Genomic DNA, 21,572 nt, shown 5'->3' with positions numbered 1-21,572 from the left:
TCACTATGAATTTCTCGAATGTGTTTTGGTGAGTAACGTTTATATTTTAAAATTTTGCTCTATGGCATAAAACAACACAAGTGCGAACACGTGAATCTTCTTTATGTGTCTGAAAAAAGGTGATTGATGAGAAGAGGCTAAATGAGACTACAGTTGTTGTTGAGGATACTTAACATCATTACACATGTACTTTATCGCTTAGATATTGCATTAATGCTTCAAAAAAATACTAAAAGTTTTTCTCCATTTGTGAGGATTATCTTGCTAAGCAAAATGTGTAAACCTAAAATTGATTTTCTGCAATAATCCAAATTTAATGCACAGACAACCAAAATGCAACTGTACACCATCCTTGCAGCACACTGTATTTTTTTTTTTTTTTTTTAAAGGGGATGGAGTTTATACACCTGGAACGCCACCTCCAGATTATTTAACAAGTTTGAAACAGCTGGTGTCTATGTTTTTGTTTGAAAATCCTTCACACAGATCAGAAGCTCTGATCAGATGAAACACCCATGACATCACACCAGAGTGTTTTTTTTTTTTCAATAGCAGTAAAAGCGAGTAATGAGGATGACTCAAGTCTCTACAAGTTGATCCATGAATGAATGGAAATTCTTGGTTGCCTGGAGCGCATAAAAACACATGCTATTGAAAACCAGTGGAGTTAAAACAATTAATCGTTTCTTCAAAAGAATAAATGGACAAATTACAACACTTCTCAGCTGTTTTTTTTGGGGGGGGGGGCGGGTTTAGGTGATTCATAATAAAGAGATAAATGTGCTTGAATAACTGAATTGGTCTGTAATATAGTTTGATTTGTAGCTTCAGTGCATTTCGTAATTTCCGGGAGATTGACGAGGAGGAGGAGGAGGAGGAGAGAGAGCCGCTCCCTGCAGCTGTTCAGCAGCACAGATGAACCTTACACATGCGGCATCTCCTTATTGATTTCTGATTGACAGACAGCAGACTGATACAACCAATATACATTACTAAGGTCAACGTGGTCAAATTTACCTTTTCAACTGTCAGTGAAGCTACAGGCTCATTAATACATTGATTCATCTTTATGGAGGAGGGGGTTACCAAGCAGGAGTGACAGGAAGGAAATATTTTGTCACAGCAGCCTGCGTGACTTGCAGTGACCTGAGACTAGTCATTCTAGTTTTTCCTGATAGTTTCAGACAGTAAATCAACCCACGTTAGTGTCGGTGTGGTGAACATGCTCATCCCTGTGTTGGGTTGCTGCTCAGGAGTTGCAGCTCTGATGCGTTAAAACAATACTTCCAAAAAAAAAAGGTGTGAGTTGTCTTTTAAGTACACACAAATACGTGTCATGCGCAGACTAAGATGTTGTTGTTTTTTTCACTGCTGCATTTTGCTCTGTGACTCCAGAATGCAGAAAGAGACAGAAATGTCTTCCTAGCTTGAAGCTAATGGTGCCTCATAGGCATCATCCATAGTGTGCGTTGTTGAATTTAGTTTGACTGTGAACAAGTGGAAAACTAGAGGGGTTAAAAATAGATGGTTTTTGGGTCAAATCAAAATGTTGGCGGATTACTGAGCATACAGCCGGATAAAGAAGATGTGAATTACACCACACAATGTGTTGGACAATTTGTAAACAGACAGTTTAAAGTTATTTGTAGTCAGTGGCGACAGGGTGACATTAGCTTCAAGCTAATATACGCTGGCTGGCTCTTTTGGCATTGTGGAATCACAAAGAAGTGATGCTGTTGTGAGAAAAAACACCCTCATTAGCTTAAGCCACCTATTTGTGTCTACGTGAAAGGTAAAATACATGTGTGGGGTTCAGTATGGATGTAAGGTGGATAGGCTCCATCCTCAACAGGATAAGTGGAAGAAAATGGATAGACGGATGGATTTATGATTCTCCCTCTTGCCACCAGGTGGCACTATGATGAATCAGCACGATACTAATAGATTCTTCTTTGATGGCAGTTTACACGCTGTAAATACTGTCACAGTGTAAAAAGCCTCCTTAACAGCCACTGTTAGATCAAACCACCTTTCAGACCTTTGCTTTTCTTTTCATTTTCATCATGGGAAAAACAAATGTAACCTACACACTCTCATTTCTGCTGGTATTTACTGATCGAACACTTTGTACGGAAGAGTTACCACACTTAGCCTCCGCGACATTGGTAGATACTCTTCTAGCCACAGAAACAAGTCTTGAGGGTGCCATCACAAGGATCCATGATATAACAGCTGATATAAATCCCCACATTACATCCAGCTTTAGCAGCACTGGGAGCGAGATCTCGGCACCCCTCGCCTCAATGATTTGCGATGCTCTCCTTTGTAGCAAGTACACGCTTTGTCTTCATGCAGTAGACACAAGCTTATACAATTTAAAATTGCTCATCTTGTCCACCTCACTAATGCTGAACTGACCAAGAGATATAGCCTGTATTTGTAGCCAGACCTGAGACATCAAACATGCAGAAAGTGGAGGCCAGAGGAGAAGCACTTTTAAAACTTTATCCAAATGCCAGGTGAATCAAGGATATCGTGTGTGTGTGTGTGTGTGTGTGTGTGTGTGTGTGTGTGTGTGTGTGTGTTTTTAATTAGGGAAGATAAAATTCACCTTAAAAGGTTATGTGGAGAAATTTAAGAAAGAAAGAAGCTTCACATAGCTTGAGTTGGAACACAAGGAGAAGCATCCCTTCTCCTTGTGTTCCAGCAATCATCATCAGCATTGACTGTTTGCATTTTCAACCCCTCTACATATGTTAAAAATTGAAATACCCCCAAAAAATGGACTCTTAAACTTTATGACAAATGAAAAGATATCCTCAAACCTTGAAAGGAAAAGAGATAAGAAAAAGTTTGCAGCCCCCAAGAAAAAAAAGAGATGGATGAATAAGTAATAAGTCTGAGATATAAAGGTTCTATAAGGATGAATAACAGTCTCACATCATGAGGAAGAAACTGCTCTGCGGTCTGCTGGCAGATTCTTCTTGCCAAATTGCAGCAGGTTGGGTGGGTGAGCGGGTGGGTGGGTGTTAATCCCTTGAGCTCTTCACCGGCACCTCACCTCCATGTCTCCGTTAATCACCAGCTGCAGAGCAGTGAACATTCCATGACAATCGAAGATGTTTCCAGGCCGAATGTGTTCCACTGTACCTTTGCATTTTCGTGCCTCCATCTTTTTCTTGTTAACAAGATATCTCAGCAGGGCCCGAAGAAAATGTATTCAAATTTGATACAAAGTTCCATTTGGACTCCAGGATGAACTTTAGGGATTTTGGTGATCAAAAGTGGATGTCAGTGACAGGAACACTCACACAGGCAACCAATTACAGTGCAGTATTTCTAAAATCAAATCCATTATCCAACTCAGTTAAATCAAACTTGCATAACTTTGCAACACAACATTTATTTCACAGTATACAAATCACTTATAAGAATATTTACTCAATGGTTAATAATAAAAAGGGTTATACATTTAACACAATGATTAAACCAGTGGTTTCTCACCTTTTTCACCACTGACAGCCTGCAAAAAAAGCAGCTATCTGTTGTGGTGCTAAATTTGACACATTGTACCTTTAAATAAGCCAAAACCCTTTAGTTTTTTAAAAAAAAAATTTTTTATTTACATTTCTAAATATTCAAGCAGCAAAGAAAGAAATGGATTGATAAAGATATATTCCACGGCAACTTAAAACATGAGAGATTTTCACCGATGCTGATATGTGTTGTTCAACTTCTGTCACACAGTTTTGCCATTTGACCCTCATTGAGGCAGCGGGACCATCGCCAGCGTTGGCAGGGAGGCTTTTTAACCAGTGGTTGTTTACTGTCTTCTCTTCCTGCAGCACAGATGACCTCTGTAACTTGGTTTGAAAACACTTCTTTTTTGTGTGCATATTAAATGTACAAGAGAAATAAAGGATTTCTTTTTGTTATCTAATTAAAATTTCTATCAAACTGAGTGTTTTGTGGTCTCTGGTTGAACTTCACTGCTCTCATAGTGTAATTTTCAGCCTAAAAGTGCTGATAAAGCCAATGTATATTACCTCCTCAGCAGTGAAAATCATCAAGTAGCTGGAGGAACATAGTGGAGCCATTAGCATTTAAAGAACGCGGTGATATTTCCCTCAGGAGTTATAGAAAGTCCATCCATCCATTTTCTACACTGCTTATCAGTTAAGGGTCGGGGGGCTGGAGCCTATCCCATTTGGTGAGAGGCGGGGTTCACCCTGGATGGGTCCCTGCTCCGTTGCAGGGCCATCAGGAGCAATTAGGGGCTCAGTATCTTGCTCAAGGATACTTCGACATAATCACCAGGGGAAGTGAGGATCGAACCAGCAACCCTTCAGTTGCTAGATGGCCACTCTACCTCTGAGCCATGCCGCCCCTCAGTTATAAAAAGTATAACAGAGTATAGTGGATCTCATTTGTGAAGTAAAAAGAAATAAAAATGCTGGCATATGCTGGATGTGCAATTAAGTTGCTGTTTGCTAACACATAATATGGTAGAATGAGCTGATAGAACGTCATCGTTCCCTGCATGTAGCAGAAGAATACTGAACTGCATCATCAGCTGCATATTGGAGCAAAATAGTATTTCTCTTAATACCACCAGCGTTATCATCTTGTTAAAAATGGCAGCAGGCCGGTTGTTATAGCTCGATGTTCATTACCGCTGGTGAGATTGGATGAGTCACGATGGTGATCGTCTATCACAGTTCAGTTGTTTCACACACACACACACACACACACACATACACACACCACCTATTTTAGAAGCACTGGCACTGTATTTTAGTGAAACATCTGCTCAGTTCAGGGTTGATAGAGAGCCCCCAGGGTCCCCACATGCGTTCATCTCTTTAACTGCCCATATTCTCGTTGTCTGAAGGTTTAGCTGAGGTGCTCAGTGGATGGGATTGCACGTACTGTTTCTCTCTACATTGTTTCATGTTTGTATTTTTCCTCCAAATGTGCCTGAAATTACTTTTAACAACTGGACAGGAAATGACCGTAATGGAATGATCTGAAATGTCACCACATTGATTTGTTTTTCGGTCCCTCTTGTCTTGTTCTGATTGATTTTGGACTCAAACAAAAGAAATGCCCGTCATTCTTCAACAAAGTCCCGAAACATTTTGATAGCCTTCAACAGCAACGGCTGAACCAAATGCTCTGAAGTAAGTAAGTAAGTAAAGAAATCTCTCCGGAAAGGTGTAAAGCCCTTTTGTCCACTTCTTAGAGTTTTAAACCTCTCTCACATCGTGATGTCACACGTAAGTGGTTGATGTCATTTTGCAGTCATGTGGGGGTCGTGATAAACTGAGGAGTGAATTAGTGTGAGACCACGGGGGAGGCATGTAGGGACGGCAGGGAAAGCTGTCTGATGTACTTCCATCACTGTGTCCTCGCAGGAGAGTCGTGCTTTCAGGCTTCCGAAGAGCTAAAATGGGTGTTAGTTGATGCTCTCACATTGTTGGTTCATCTTTCTGTTTCACTGTAGAAACTTCATAAGGACATTTTGGAATCAATTCATTTTTTAGCTGAAAGATAATAGAAAATATCTATTGTTTTTTAACCACTTATTGAAAGTCGGAAAGTGATTAAAACACACGCATGCATGCGCGCATGCACGCACTCACTCACACACACACATACACACACACACACACACACACACACGCACATACACACAGCTCTGCTGCTGACTGAAGCAATAAACAGACAGGTATAGCTGATGGAGGATGCTCAGCAGTATTTCTGCCTGAGGTGGAAACACACAAGAAAGTGAGAAACTTGACTGTTGGAGGATTAACAACAGTAACCGCTGCCTCCAGACCCACAACCTGTCACCTTTCCAGTTCTCAATGTTGTTTAAGAGATCATGATCATAGATTTTTGAGGAACAAAATATATATATAGGTTATATTTTTTGTCAGTCTTTGACCGCATGAAAAAGCACTCATCTATACTTGCATCGATTTTTTTAATGTAACAGGTTTATTTCAGGACTTTTTGTATTGAAATGTGAACAAATTTTATGAATTCAAACTCATTTTACTTTTGTCTTTATAGCACGATAACTCTTTATATCATGCTGTTGTTACAGCAGCATACACACAGCTGACGTTGTGCTGAGAATGAGGTTAGCCAAATCATCATTTTATAGAAATCGAGCGTTAGTCAGAGTTAGTTCTGTCAGGCCGTGGTAGTCAAGCGCTATTGGCTTTCCCGTCCATCAATCAAACTGATCAATCAGCCGATCTACAGCTGCTCCGCACTAGCTGATCAAATCCCTCACTTCTGATTGGCCCCTCTCAACTTAAATGTCCCCCGGCCTCAACTACCGCTCTGCTAGCTTCTGGCTATGCTGCTCTGCCCACTGTTATCTGCTGCTATCTGCTGCTGCTATCTGCTATCTGCTGCTATCTGCTGCTGCTATCTACTGCTATCTACTGCTATCTGCTGCTGCTATCTTCTGCTATCTGCTGCTGCTATCTGCTATCTACTGCTATCTGCTGCTATCTACTGCTATCTGCTGCTATCCACTGCTATCTGCTGCTGTCTACTGCTATCTGCTGCTATCTGCTGCTATCTACTGTTATGTGCTGCAATCTACTGCTATCTGCTGCTATCTGCTGCAATCTACTGCTATCTGCTGCTATCTGCTGCTATCTACTGCTATCTGCTGCTATCCACTGCTATCTGCTGCTATCTGCTGCTATCTGCTGCTGCTATCTGCTGCTATCTGCTGCTATCTGATGCTATCTACTGCTACCTACTGCTATCTGCTGCTATCTGCTATCTGCTGCTGCTATCTGCTTTCTACTGCTATCTGCTGATGCTATCTGCTGCTGCTATCTGCTATCTACTGCTATCTGCTGCTATCTACTGTTATCTGCTGCTGTCTGCTGCTATCTGCTGCTATCTGCTGCTGCTATCTGCTGCTATCTGCTGCTGCTCTCTGCTGCTATCTGCTGCTGCTATCTACTGCTATCTACTGTTATCTGCTGCTATCTCCTGCTGCTATCTGCTGCTGCTATCTGCTGCTCTCTGCTATCTGCTGCTATCTGCTGCTATCTACTGTTATTTGCTGCTGTCTGCTGCTGCTATCTGCTATCTGCTGCTATCTGCTGCTGCTATCTGCTATCTGCTATCTACTATCTACTGTTATCTGCTGCTATCTGCTATCTGCTGCTGCTATCTACTGCTATCTGCTGCTATCTGCTGCTATCTGCTGCTATCTGCTGCTGCTATCTGCTGCTATCTGCTGCTGCTTTCTGCTATCTGCTGCTGCTATCTGCTATCTACCGTTATCTGCTGCTATCTACTGTTATCTGCTGCTATCTGCTATCTACTGCTATCTGCTGCTGCTATCTACTGCTATCTGCTGCTATCTACTGCTATCTGCTGCTGCTATCTACTGCCTTCTGCTGCTATCTGCTGCAGCTATCTGCTGCTATCTACTGGTATCTGCCTCTGCTATCTACTGCTATCTGCTGCAGCTATCTGCTGCTATCTACTGCTATCTACTGCTATCTGCTGCTGCTATCTGCTGCTACAGTTGCTCCCGCTCGCAACTTGCTACCTTCCACCTCCCCAGCGCCACCTTGTCGTGTATACATGGCATAGTTCGTTCCATGTCATGTTGCTTGCTCTGTTCACGGGGGTATAATGGCTCTTCCAGTCTTAAACTGGGAGAACCTTCCCTCACGCTGCTGGTTTCCTGTTTCATGGTGCTCATGAAAAATTATCAGGGGACTCCTCTGAACAGAGCCGTACCACCAATTTGTACTATAATAAACAAATCAAGCTCATTATCATCTCTGTGTTTCTTGATGTGAATGGTCCTGACAGAACTGAATTTATGTTTGCTGTTTGTTTACATTGAGAGATCTAAGGCTTTAGTACTTTTCACTAATGGACTGGACCCCAAACTGTGAAAGTCTTCATCAAGCTGTAAAACACATTTAAAGCTAATTGTTAATTTTCTAGATTTGAATTTGTGTAACTGGATCATCACTGGATCTTGAAATGTCAATTATCTCTGTAGATGCTTCAGTTTTTAACTAACTCAATTTCCATGGAAATTCTATTATGAAACATTCTCAGTGGTGTTTGTAATACTCTAAATAAAGCAGCATGTCTCGAATGGTTCAAAGTAACTACTGCATGAGAAAAGTTGCAAACATCAAACATGTTCATGTCTGCTGATGAAGACTGTTTGGTTCAGTTTTTAGGATTCCCTAAAGATTTAGAGGTCCCTTGAGCTACTGTAGAGACTTTGAGTTTTATTTTGCTTTACTTTGATTTCCAGTATCAAGAATGCACTTTGATGCTGAAAGGCAACATGGACGGGAAGCAACTGTACAAGAAACAATCACAGTTACTGAGCTCTCATGACTTCTCCAACACAACAGAGGGAGCATCTGTTCACGAAGACCACGGGAGGAGCGTGAAAGCTCAAGTCAGGAATCTGTTGAGCCAAAGGTCGAGGTAGACCTGTACAGATTCTATAAAAATGCAGTTCTAAGAACATCATGCTGAATATGTTATCGTATAAACATTACATTTTGTAGTGTTTTAAATCCAAAAAGTACTTTTAAAGTTCACACACTGCAAAGCACAACAACCCAGTTTCCCCCCATATTCCAATTTTTATTCTTATTCTGTTTTTTTTTTCATTTCAAGTGATTTTTGGAACTATTTCACCTTTATTTAAGCTTTTCTATGATCAATCGTTGTCTAATTTTGAGCCTTCCTGGTAACGTGTGCTGTACGGAACCCTGGAGTGACCAAAGAAAGACAGAAAAAAATTGAAGATGTTGAAGATGTAACCTGTTGTCTCAGTTGAATTCATTTGTGGCCACAAGATATAACTTAATCAAAACTATAAGTAAATCTACAATGAGGGAAGAAGTTATATCTAGCAGGCTCTACATACAGACATTATGACAAAAACTTATATCAAGCTGCCAATAAACAGTCAGATTTCTCTCAAAGGCAACTCAGGGCTACTGCTTTACTGTTTTGCAGTATCTGGTAAGTACTTTATAGGTTTCATTTCACGAACTCATTTGGGAACAAATACAAAAAAGCCATTTTTGGAACCTCTAAAGAATGAATCATATATATTTTTATCATATCTTTTTAATTGCAACGCTTTAATTAATTCTATCACATTTATATTCTTTTATTTGATCTGATTTTGCATATTAACTCTTCATTTCTTCTCCCTCACCTAACATTTCTCTTCCCCCAACTTCATTTTCCAGTGTCTTTGTCTTTTATGTTCCCCTGGGGGTGAACTGAGGAGTCTGTTTCTGCACTGTTACACAGAGCCGGTTTATTTATGAGAGCTCTCTGCTCCGTGGCTCTGTTTGTTTCTCCCAGGCGTGTACCTATATACAGAAATACAGTGAAGGTATATATCTGTGTGTGTGTGTGTGTGTGTGTGTGTGTGTGTGTGTGTGTGCGTGTGCGTGTGTGTGTGTGAGTGAGTGTTAGGACGTGACAAGTGTATGAGCCATCTTCCACATGAGAATGAGAGAAACATCTGCAGAACAGTGAGAAAACAGCGAAAAAGAAAAAGACCCAGATTTCCTCTGTTCTTTGGATAACGCAAGTCCCCGATGTACATGTATGTCCTCATTTTACTGTCTGACAGTATCACAGATGTAATCTATGTAATCTACACATGGTAAATGGGCTACATTTACTGTATAAAGCACAGTTCCACCACAATGCTGCATGAGTCATCCTTTCTTCAAACAGTTAACCGTTAACCAGTTCAGAGTTCAGCGTCTTGGTTAAAAAGACTTGTTGCAAACCAATAAAACAGATCATATTTATTGTTATTAGCTTGTGCCCTGTAAAATCCAGGAATAGAAATTAATCTCCTCCTTCTTACTTTCAAAGCCCTCAACAGCCCTTACTTGTGTTTCATCAAGTCTCCAAAAGTATAATGACAGGAGGAGCTTCAGGCTATCAGGCTCCTCCTCTCCACATTAACACAAAGTCTTAAAACATTCATTTTTAATAAAACAGGCCCAGACTTGTCTCTCCTCGTTATGCTGCTACAGGTCTAGACTGTTATAGGATCTCCCATGATGCACTGGGCTGCTCTCTCCTCCATCTGTGTGCATCCATGTCCAATTAATGGACATTATTATCTCTGCATCTTCTCCACAGGTATTTCTGCCTCCGGAGCTGCATGACTGATTGCAGTCACATTCTGTCTCCAGGATCCTGCTCAATATTTGATGCAGTATCAACAGTTGTAGTCATGGTAGTGGTGGTAGATGAGCTGTGTCCTCAGGGGGAATTTTAATAACTTTCCTGATCAATTAAGGCATCCTATTTTCATGTCTTGTTTGTTCAAACCCTTTCAGACAAGTTCACGTGATGCTAATTCAGCTCATCGGTGCCAGGTCAATCTCTCTGTATCTCACAGTAGGAAGAAGGAGAAAAAGACAGAGAAGAAGAGGAAGTTTTTATTGTCACTATCCATTAATACAATGAAATGGGTCAGTTCTACAAAGTCTGCATGATTGTTGTGGCAATTTTACATGAGTTAGAACGTCTGTGAATGTTTACTTTTCCTTCGTATTTCTGTGGTTTTTGATTTATGTGGAGGTGTGATCGTATAAGGGTCAGTTTCAGAGACACGGTGACGTATACTGGCCCGTAGGGGAGACAAGACATGAGGAGAATCAACATTGCCGCTTAGTGTGTGTGTGTGTGTGTGTGTGTGTGTGTGTGTGTGTGTGTGTGTGTGCGTGTGTGTGTGTGCTTCAGGACATGTTTCTGAATGTTAATGTGTTAATGCTGCTTTCAAATGAGCTGCATAGAGACATTGGTGTAAGGTGCAGAGAGATGAGGCGAGGCGACCCCCCCCCCCCCCCGTGTGTGTGTGTGTGTGTGCATGTGTGTGTGTGGGGTGGGGGTGGGAGGTGGAAGGGGGTGGGTGGATGGGTGTGTAGGTGGGTGCGTGAGATGAGATCCTAACAAGGAAAGCTCTGAGTTGATTAGAATTATGATACGGTCAACAGCGATTATTTTAATTTTAACGCTTTGCTCATAATACAGACTTCAACAAGCAGCAGTGTTTCCCATCCACACGCCTGCAATACAGCCCTCATCAGCTCTGTTTTATGGGACATATTCCTCACCTGCCAGCCTCTGCGCAAATTTTTCTTATAAGATGTCAATACCGCCCATCCCAGCTGCATTTATGCTTAGTATTTTCCAGCAACATCCCATCGTAAAATATTGATTTAATCAGCATTGCAGCATCATGAAAAAGAATCAGTAATAATATAACTGTCTGGCAACAGGAACTGAGAAATATGTGAATGAGAACCCTCCGGCCGATTCAATCAGAGGGTACAGTGTGATATTCTGTAGTGTTTGACGTCTCCTCTGTCATCACTGGGTCAAAATCCCAAACCGTTTTCAGGCTATGATGGTTTTGGGTCTTTAAAAGTGTATCAGGTTGGTTTCTGATGTGTCAGCGACCCCTACTACGAGCAAACATGGCTGATGATGTTGACCTGACGCATAGATTCTTTTGGGGGGGGGGGGGGGGCTCAATGTTCTCTCTCCACCCTCTTTTCTCTTTCCTTCTGACTTAACCCCTGCACCAGCCACACTATTGAGGAGAGCTGCACCCTCTCTTTGTAATTTTTGACAAGGTTAGGACCTGGTTAAACCCCCATGTTGGCAGCCCTGCAGTAAATAACTTTAGCTTAGCAACACCAGCAATAACACATCAGCTATTAGTGTATGTAGCTAGCTTTAAGGTGAAAAGCTAACTCGCTAACATTACATTGCTAACATTAGTCAATCCAGATGCTGTTAACACTAAACTGACGATACAATAACCCAAATCTTTAGCAAGTTAAGGCGAGTAGACACCATAGCAAACGGACAGTATTTGAGTTTGTGAGCAGATGAAAAACAAATACTGTGTCTAAATATCCAAATACTGAATGATATATGACTAAAGAATGCAGTGTATATATGATAGATAAAATAACTCATTGTCCAGGGTGTTACTGGTGGTTTTTATAACCAAATATGCTGGGTGAAGTCTACACAGAAGTGTTTGTGCAGACTTACAACAACAGAACATTGACCCACATTGGTTTAATTGTCCCACAAATCTTAGATGGCTGATAAAGGCAATAAAGCCAGGTTGTAGCTATCTAGTACATCAGGGATCCTCAGTTGTGCCTGACTGAGGGAAAAGTTTGGATATTCAAGACTTTTCTTCGATCTTGTATTGATTCTTTTTACTAGTACCTTCATCAAGGAGGATTTTCCTGATGTTTGTCCATCTGCACGAAAACCAGCTGGCGGACTTTTTATTAAACATGGGGGAGAGTTGGACCATGAGCAAAGGAGGAACTCATTAAACTCTGGATATTTTCATTCATTTGTCAGGAAATATATCTTGGCCCTTCATGAAACCGTGTGTTACAGAGAACAGCTGAGTACACAACAATAGTTTCACCATCCCAAAGTTGTTGTCTGGGAAAATCGCTCTCTCTTTCCAGTGTAAACATCCGACAGGATGTTGTTGACAAGAAACAACTAATGTGCGGTCATTTAATTATAAGTACGGTAGTGTGATATGTTAGGCAATTACTCTACAATCATACCTTAATAATCAGTTTATAATGATATATTTTTTTCATCTATTTAAACTCATTTTCATTTGTTCTTAGTACCCTTTTGTTCCCTCGGATCAGCACCTGCATGTTGTTGTTCTCTCCGAGTCAGTATCAGCTCTCTACAGACTTTTGAGCGTCTCCGGCCATGAACAGACTGGAATATGACAGCGAGGCTAGTAATCTCACCGCTGCAGCAGCTCTGTTTCTCTGTCAGCGCAGGAATGTGCGGACGTGTCCTGATTTGAAACCACACAAAGAAATGAGGGCCCCCTGCTCCTTGTGGTTATCATCCGCTGTCAATCATGACATGTCCTGAGAATACGAATGGAAAGGCGTCACTCACTCGACACAGACATCGCTACTGACTAATTCATATGCATCTCTGCATACAATAGGTGATAAATCAATGGCACTTTGGAAGTGTTTACAGGAAAAACTGAACTTTTTACTCTGGTTTTAGGGACGGGAGATGCTTAGTTTAGCATAGAAGCAGGGGAAAGACCATTAAAGCTCACCAGTTAACATTTGCATCTAAATCACATCAAAGAATCCCCAGAAATGTGAGGGAACTATGTTTAAATATTAGATATTTTAAGTCTTCATGCTCACTGAGCTACTTAAAACCTGGGTCTAGCTTCCTCAGATAGGGGACATAAGCGTGTGTCATATTCAGCGAAATCAATAAATGGCATTTGACATTCAAATGTCAATATTAACATTTCTCAGCACTTGTGTTTGTGACCTATCTGCTTGTGATTCATGGAAGGGCGAGTCTCTTCTCCAAAATATTAAACTGACACGTGCATAGAGGAGAATGAAGAGTGGAGGTTAATTTAAAGGCATCACATCTATGTCAGTTGGCCTGACTTCTAATGGGGTTACTTGGATATTATCCTGGCCTACTTTCAAAAAACTAGATGGAAGTGTAGAGTATATAGGAGTAATTATTTCCACGATGCACTCGAACATTACAAACACACTCTATGGAATAGAACACTCTATATTCTGAATGTGAAACAGACACAGACTGACAGGAGTCTCCAAAAGCTTCATTGGGTCAAAAGTTTCATTCTAATTAGTTGAAACAATCTTTGCTGAACCTAAATCTAATCCTCCGTGGTAAATTGATCACTTGCAGGTTTTCATGTGTGTGATATTCCTGCTGTTACTTTGTGATAGCACAGAGGCTCTTCCTCTCTGCAGCCTTCAATTATCATTCATTATCTTTCAGATAAGTAGCTGATATCTGTTATTCCATCGATTGCAGGCTTGAGGCGGTTGTTCAAAATGACAAATCAAATTAACAGATTACTGATGGCTAATTATGAAGGCTGATGAGAAATGGATGACATCACTGTGTTAGTCAGCTGCAGGGTTAGAAGGAGAACATTTCTGCTGTCTCTCAGCAGATACTGTCTTATTTTTTTTATAACACTGATTTCCGCTTCTGACGTTTGTTGGTTACGACCTTGTGACCTCATGAGGTTTGATGATGTCCCTGAATGCTCAAAGTACCTTGCAGAGGATGGAATTAATGTTCATGAAAAGCCTTTGCTGGGCACCTCTTTTTATTCTGCAGCCCCAGGAGGTGGGGAATAAACTGGAATGAGACAAGAACGAAACAATGGAAAATCGATTGAAATTTTCTGAAAATAGGAAGGATGGGGTGGGTGGCCTTATTCAGTAAAGACCCAACCTATTAAGCCATGAACGGAAAGCAAAGTAATGAGAGAGAAGCTGGAGGAGAGGGGGAAATATAATGCGTAATAGTGAGAGATCTCTTCTCCCAGGCGGGTGGTAATGAGAGACGGAGCGTGGCTGATGTGGTGCAAAGACTCTCGTTCCTGTATTAATTTAGCAAGAAAAAATCTCAGAAATCTACAATACAGTACTGATACTGCTGGATCCTGTAGGAGGATCAAACCAAGAGAAGGATCAACTGAAAATCTGTCTCAGTCCAACTGAAACTAAGTTACATCTTCCTCTTTTTTATCTAATTAAGTATTTTTCTCTGTAAATCACACGTTCGGTGTCTGTCTTGGTTTAATTTTTTAACCATTAGCCATGTAGACAGGTTGAAGCACACAGCCAATAAAATCGCTACATTATAAACCATAGTTGTGATGTAACCGTAATATCCAAGAGGAATGAAGATAAAATGGGAAACCCTGTAGTCTTGATTCATGTAACACAGAAACTAGAGCTTATTCCATCCATCCATCCATTGTCATCTTCCGCTTATTCCTACACATTAAGGGTCGCGGGGGGGGGGGGGGGGCTGGAGCCTATCCCAGCGTCAACGGGCGAGAGGTGGGGTTCACCCTGGACAGGTCGCCAGTCCATCGCAGGGCCAACACATAGAGACAGACAACCATTCACACTAAAATTCATACCTACGGTCAATTTAGAGTATCAATCAGCCTCGTCCCCAATTGCATGTTTTTGGACTGTGGGAGGAAGCCGGAGTACCAGAGAGAACCCACGCAGACACGGGAAGAACATGCAAACTCCACACAGAAAGATCCCGTGCCCGAGCCGGGACTCGAACCCGGAACCTTCTTGCTGTGAGGCCACAGTGCTAACCACTGCACCACCATGCAGCCCAAGCTTATTCCATGTACCTTTATATATTACTGCTTTTCTAGAAGCTCCACACTACCTCTAGGACCTATTTCCTTTCATTGAGCAGTGATATAGTTGCTGTTTGGGGGTGATGTCAGCGGGCTGGTCAGTTCATGTTCATATTCAGTTCGTATTGACTCCCACAGAAACCGCGAGCGTCTCTAACACACTTACATGACAGCAGCTAATTGGATGAGTGCATACAAATGAAGTGTTAATGACAAAAGATTCATTACACCAATTAAAAGCCTTCACCGCGCTACGCCCCCTCCCCACCCTGGAAGTGTTTCTCCTCTGACAGGCTGCTGTGGGGGCCACACCTCGCTGCCTGCTGGTAATTATCCTCATTTATTCCAGGGCTTTATCACCAGCGGTTGTCCAACACTAGATTAAGAGGATTTGAGGAGGAATGTGACGTTGTTTACTTGTGTGTACTCATGTGTTTGCTCTGTGTACCTACAAAGATTGAGTTTGTTCAGCCTCTCCTGTCCAGAACAGAGGAAAACAGTGGCTTGACCCCCCCCCCCTCAACACACACAATACAGTATAGTTTAATACCATAAACCCTGCTTGTCTAACTCTAACCTTGTACACAGAAATTAATATCAACAGATTTATGTCCCCATAACATGAGGACTTCCTGCTAAAGAAACACAACACACACACTCACTCACACACACACACATACACATTTAGTAACTTCAGCTTTCTTTGAAAGACTAATTAACAACTCTTACCAACACAAACTCCTGTTGCCATAGAGACACATTGTTTTTTTTTCCATTTAATTCTTTAGAACAGTTCTCATCCATACGCTATAATCACTACTGATGCGGTTCTTATTCATGCAACATTCCTTCGTTTGTGTTTGTTTATTTTCTAATGAATTACCGGTTCTTGGTTTCTCTTATAGTGAACCAGTTTACAAAATTGCTGGTTAGATGGAATCAGGCCTGTGTGGTGATTCACAGCTATTTAGCGTCTGGAGCATAATCAGGGATGTTAGCGATGACACACTTACAGAATTATAGTTGTATAAATCTGCAGTGCTGGACATACAACAGCCAAATGTTCAGCCAAACTGGGAAACATAATTAGCAAGAAGCAGCAAGTGGAGATGGTCCTCATATAAGCATGATTCTAAATAAAATCCCCACGCGCAACACAAAAATTAAAGATTTAGGAGTTGCTTCGTCTCTGTGCTCCATCGTTGGAGTTGATAAACACCAATAACTACTGCAAGAAACTTAATGCCGATTTTAGTTTTTAGCACTGAAGACAAAAGTCAGATATTATTGGGGTTTTTAATCTAATGTCATCTGGTTACTTTAATCTTTAGATGGATATAAGGTGACGAGTGCAGTCAGAGTGTACTGGAGCTCCATTTCATTGGTTTGGCAGTGACATATGGAGGAGGTGCAAGGATTCTTAGCACCAGCTTAGCCTCACTGCAACAGCATGCGTAGGAAACACACTTTTATCACTGGTTTGCCAAGAACTGATGATTAAAATGAAACAATTACTTATACATGAACTAACAAGCTAGCAAGAAGGGAATAATCTTGGCGTGAGCTTTCCGAGTGTGTTCTTTAATTCATCATTCATCACTCAACAGATTTTATAACTGGGAGGGAACCACTTCTCTGCAGGAACAGCTTGAATGATGAACAGACATGAGTCAGCATAAAAGATTTTATTTGGGTTTTCTTTGCATCAAAGTGTAAGTAGTTTTGTTTTTCCATCCATTGTCTTCCGCTTATTCCTGTTAAGGGTCGCGGGGGGGCTGGAGCCTATCCCAGCAACTTCAGGCGAGAGGCGGGGTTCACCCTGGACAGGTCACCAGTCCATCGCAGGGCCAACATTTTGAGACAGACAACCCTGACAACTCACACCTACGGTCAATTTAGAGTATCAGTCAGTCTCATCCCCTCTTGATGTCTTTGGACTGTGGGAGGGAGCTGGAGTACCAGAGAGAACCCACACAGGAACAGGGAGAACATGGAGACTCCACACAGAAAGACCCCCATGAGCCAGGACTTGAACACAGAACCTTCTTGCTGTGAGGCGACAGCGCTAACCACTGCACCACCGTGCCGCCTTAGTTTTGTTTTTAATTTATTGAATATTTGTTTTGCTTTTGTCTCCTTTTTTCCTCATCGCCTGTACAAATGTAAGACACACACTGCCATGCCCAGACCTGTAAAAGATAGAATCATCATCCCCATCATCCCCCTAGAGACGTCAGAGTGTGTGTGTGAATGTTGCATACTAAAGTAATAACGTAATCCAGCAAGTAAATGACAATTTTAGTGTGACTGCAGCAATAAAAAGCCTTAATATACTTTGAGAATTTTCCTCAAGAGTCTTGCAGGAGCTGATGCTGATATTCTTAATAAAATCACCATCTTCATGCACATGTAGAACTTAAAAATAACCCTGACGAGTTTTTAGTTGTTGAGCTGAAACACCAGATCTAATATTAATTCAGTTCTTCCAGCTAACTAAATCATGACAGTCAGTCCTTTGCATACACTTTCCTCATTGTTTCGACAGCTTTGTCTGATAGACTCTTGTGCTATAGAAGTGGCACTCAGGCAGACAGAAGCATCCATTACAGAGTCCACTTTGAAGCAAAGAGGTGAAACCTGGTATTCAGTGTCCTGGTGAAAATGTGTGGGACTGATGAAAGCAGCTGGAAGAACCTTCACACTAATGGGCTCATTACAAAAGTACCCTTAAATTCAGAATCGGACAAATCAGCAGCATTTCTTTACCCGATGAGTTGTTTGCTACCTGCATGCTTACTTCATGAAAGGGTGTTGTGATTATTTATTGAGCCATGTCAGTTTCTGGCTGTAGAGAAGGTTCTCTTGGCTGATTGGCCCACTATTTTGGTCCAGAACTTTTCAAAGTGACTTTAATGATTCCCTGATGTTCCCTGCAACTCCCAAAAAAAAAAAAAAAAAAAAGATATAATGTATGCCCAACATTCTGTTTGTCAGTCTTGACCCAAACTGAAATGTCATCCTCAGGATTAATTGCAATAACATTTTCCAAGCACCATCAACCAAGTCAAAGTCGTGTAAGAAGGGTAAAACTGTAATTAGCTCAAAGTGCCTCTGTGTCTATAGCAGCCTCACAGAGCTGTTTGCATGGCTGCATATGCTCCAGTCCCCATGGAGCTGGGGATTGAACCGGTAACCTTCCAATCGCAAGATGATTACTCACTGCTCACCCTCCTAATTGGGTCATGCGGCCCCGTTATAGGTGGCAGTATGCGCATTATTATTTCGTTATCTGCAGATAAACAAGCCGGTCAATAAGCAGCATTTGCGTATTTAGTGATCCCACAGCAGAAAATTGTGTAAATCCCAAGATTCTATGTTGTCTGCCCAAATTTCAAAAGCATTCATCTTCATTACATCAGAGAGATTAGATTTCACTGCCATGCCTGAATGGTTTTTCACATGTAGATTTTCACACTCAAGTGCGTCGTTGTCGACCACCATTTCACGCAGACCCGTGCAGGGTTCCGTGCTTGGATACTGTGTTAGCATTTACATGAACGGAATCAACTGCAGCCCCTCATATTAAACCCTCGCTTCTTTAAGTATAAAAGCCAAACTTAGGACATTAAATGTCACATTCTGAAGAAATCCTCTCAGTAGATATACAGTTCATGAGAACACGATCATTTGGTACTACCTTTAAATGATTTGTTTACCTTTACAACACCTTATAAACATAAAAGTTAAATAAAAGGTTTGATGTTAAGTGTTAGACAGCTTTTAGTCCCCAAGGTATTATGTTAGAGATTAGATATTAATATAAAGGCGCATTTATGGTATTAGAGAGCATCTTGAATAAGACTCCCTGAGGGTTTTTTGCACTTCTCCATCACATTTTTAATGTTGTTTCTGTAATATTACTTTATGTGTGTAAGTCAGAAAAAAACAGGAAATACATACAGAAATCTCTAATTTGCTGCCTTTGTATTTGTCAAGGAGGTAGAAAGCAGACAGTGAGAGCAGACCAGCTCATGCTTTATTTTGTCCCTTGTCAATGCTCCTTCAGAACAAGAGAATAGTGATGGATCTGTCAATAGGAACAAGGCTGAAGTGATTGAATGGACACTCACACACACGCACACACACACACACACACACACACACACACACACACACACACACACACACTTGCACACACACACACACACACACACACACACACAGGTTCTGATTTACTCAAGTGTACTGTACATGTGCTTTGTGGACAGAGATTATGTCATGATTTCTTCAGAAATTGGGGTCATAAGGTCCTTTTCAGTGTGTTTTTCTACATACTGTGCATAGACCCCTTTTTTTTAACCTCCACCCAGGAAGTCATGTGATTACCAGCATGTTTACGTTGGTTTGGTGGCAAAATATCTGAAAACTAATGGATGGATATGATTACATTTAGGGGAAATCTAGGTAATGTGACAAGGAACAAGTGATTCACTTTTGGAGACCAGGATCAAATTGTAAATCCTATCCTGTTCTGGATCACTAGCAGGATACTGTATAGCAGAAGAGAAGAGGAGTCCCTGCAGAATGGCTGAAAGAAAAACTGTTTGGGTTTCCAGAAGTTATCTTGTGATCTAGAAGACCTGTTTTTGATGTAATGGCCAATGTAAAAAAAGAAAAAAAAAACGAGCGCATTTTGAAATACAGGGATAAATTTGAAACACCCGTAGTGAGTCTGCATTGTGTTCTGCATCGATGATCTGGTAAACCTGTTTTGGGCAGTAGGGAGGGAAATTTATGAATGGATTATAAATTTACAATGGACGTATTCTGCATCTATGTAACGTCTTTGGCGAAGGATTGCAAGCCCTGAGAGCTTGTTTCCTTTTTAATGAAACAAGAAATAACAAGTAATGAGTGAAACATGACAGGCTAAAACAACATTTGAAGTAAAACTGCAGCAAAAGTGAAGAAAGGAAATGAAAAAAAGTGCTTAAAAAAGTATTCATTATGGTTTTGGATGTGTGTGTGTTTGTATGTGCGTGTGTGTTCCAGAGGGTTCAGAGCAGTTTGCTTTTTACAGCAGGATTGTCTGCCAGGAAATTCACCTCCTGCTACCTCCCATAGCGAAAATATCACACCTGTGAAAAGTATTCCACTTATCAGCATCAGTCCTATGCTCTCAAAAGTATTTCATGTCAGTCAGGTAAATAGAGATCAAGGTTAGAGATCGAAATGCTCTTTAACAGAAAAGACATATCTGTATGTTCTACTGGGAAATAGTGATGAACCTGAAGAGAAGTCAGTTTGTTGGTGTGATTCTGAGGGAGATGAGGGAGAGAAGAGGAGGGGGAGAAACTGTGGTGTCGTTATCATCATTATTCCCATCACCAATGTAATCATCATCGCTATTATTATAACTACTACAACCCCCAAGATACAAGAAGACATTGATAGCTGCAGAACCATGAGAGAAGACAAAAGAGTGGGATTGAAAAAAAGGAGAAAGAAATACTGAAATAATAGAAAACGTGGCTAAGCAGGTTCATAATAACTGAAGACATTGGGACTGCTAAGAAGGCAGGTAAAAATCAAAAATATATGAAATAAAGTGAATCAAAAACAGCATCAGGAATTGAGAATAATAACAGGCAGAAAACACAATCAAGATGTTAAAGAATATGATGTTATTGATGGTGGCAGTGATGAGAACGATGAGAACGTAAAGATTAATACAGAAAAGAAGATAGTAAACAGAACCTTGTCTTTCAGGGGATGTGGAGGGAATTATGGTGGTAGGTGATTGTGTCATAGTGACCACTGGCTCTCAAGCTCTCTGGAACGGATGTATTTCGCGGTTAATAGACGGTATCCGCTGTTTGTTTTTTTCCTCTCCTTGTCCAGTTTTGGAAGATGAACGAAGGCCACTTTGTGTTGTGATTCAAAGCTCCAGCTGTGTGACTGAGAAGTTGCCCAGCACGCTGAGTTATGGGCAGGCTGAAATCTGGCAGTCTACCATGAGCCAGGGTTTAGTTCTTTCCAGAAGTTAGGCAGTATCTCAGCGTGTGGTGCTGGAAGGGAACACTTATTGCGGAACATGAGGTGATTCTATTAAGTGTTGTGAGTGTAATAATTTCTTCTGCTTGTGCTGATGTGTAATTATTGCCTTGATTATATAAGTGCCTGGAATTGGGTGCTTTTTTGCTGCCTTACTTTCTTTATCATACTGGAAATCACATTTTAGTTCTAAAAAATAAACCCAGATCTCCTG

The sequence above is a fragment of the Aulostomus chinensis genome, chromosome 3 (assembly GCF_037954235.1).
Source record: "Aulostomus chinensis isolate RoL2024-O1b breed Wild chromosome 3, RoL_Achi_v1.0, whole genome shotgun sequence".
Taxonomy (NCBI): Eukaryota; Metazoa; Chordata; class Actinopteri; order Syngnathiformes; family Aulostomidae; genus Aulostomus; species Aulostomus chinensis.
Note: the sequence above shows the minus strand (reverse complement) of the source record.